This window comes from Cuculus canorus, chromosome 2, assembly GCF_017976375.1.
Source record: "Cuculus canorus isolate bCucCan1 chromosome 2, bCucCan1.pri, whole genome shotgun sequence".
Classification (NCBI taxonomy): domain Eukaryota; kingdom Metazoa; phylum Chordata; class Aves; order Cuculiformes; family Cuculidae; genus Cuculus; species Cuculus canorus.
Genome location: NC_071402.1, coordinates 83481255 through 83482333, shown reverse-complemented (window position 1 = coordinate 83482333; position 1079 = coordinate 83481255).

The window sequence follows — 1079 nt, the reverse complement described above, 5'->3', positions numbered from 1 at the left end:
GACTGCATTGGTAGAAAAATCACAGTATACTGTGACAACAGTATAACAATCATATTAATACACATCAGGGAAGACGTGTAAGATGTTGATCAATGAGTAAGAAAGCATTTATTTAAATAATTTATTGTATTGAGTTTATGTGGTAAGGTTTTGGTAGCGGGGTAGGGAGGCTCTGCAGGGATGGCTTCTGTGAGAAGATACCAGAAGCTCCCATTAGGTTGGGCAGAACCAGTTCCAGCAGACTCTGAGGATGACCCACCACTGTTCAAATCTGAGCCAACTCGCAACAGTGGTAGAGCCTCCGTTACAATGTATTTAAGAAAGGGTAAAAAATGCTGCATAACAGCAGCTGGGAGGTGGGAAATAGATGTGACAGGAAAAACTGCAGACACCAAGGTCAGTGAAGATGAAGGTGAAGGAGGTGTTCCAGTTGCTGGAGCTGAAATTCCTCTGCAGCCTGCAGGAACAGGTAGATATGCCCTGAAGAAAGCTACAGCTCTCAGAAAACCTATGCAGCAGCAGGATTCTGGCAGGACCAGTGGCCCCATGGAGAGAAGTACATAGAAGAAGGCTTTCTGGCAGAGCTTGTGACCCCATAGAGGACCTATCCTGGAGTAATCTGTTCTTGAAGAACTGCACTCCACGAAAAGGATCCATGCTGGAGAGGTTCATAAAGAACTACAGCCTGTGGGGAGGACCCACACGGAGCAGGTCATGAAAGACTATCCCATGGGTGGAGATGCCTGCTGGAGCAGGAGAACAACATGATGAGGAAGGCTTGGGAAAAAAGATTTTGTGAACTGACCATAAACCCCATTTCCCATGCCCTTGTGACACACAAAAGGAGGAGGATGTAGACGAGTTGGGAGTGGAATTGATTCTGAGAAGACGGGAAGGGCAGGGAAAAAATATTTTTAATTGTGTTTTATTTCTGTCTATTAAAATTAATTGGTAATAAAGTAAATTTAATTTCCTCAATTTGAGTCTGTTTTGCCTGTGATGGTATTTGGTGTTCTTATCTTGACTTACGAGTTTTTCATGCTATTTTCTCCCCTTCTCCTCCTGATGGATGGGTAGTA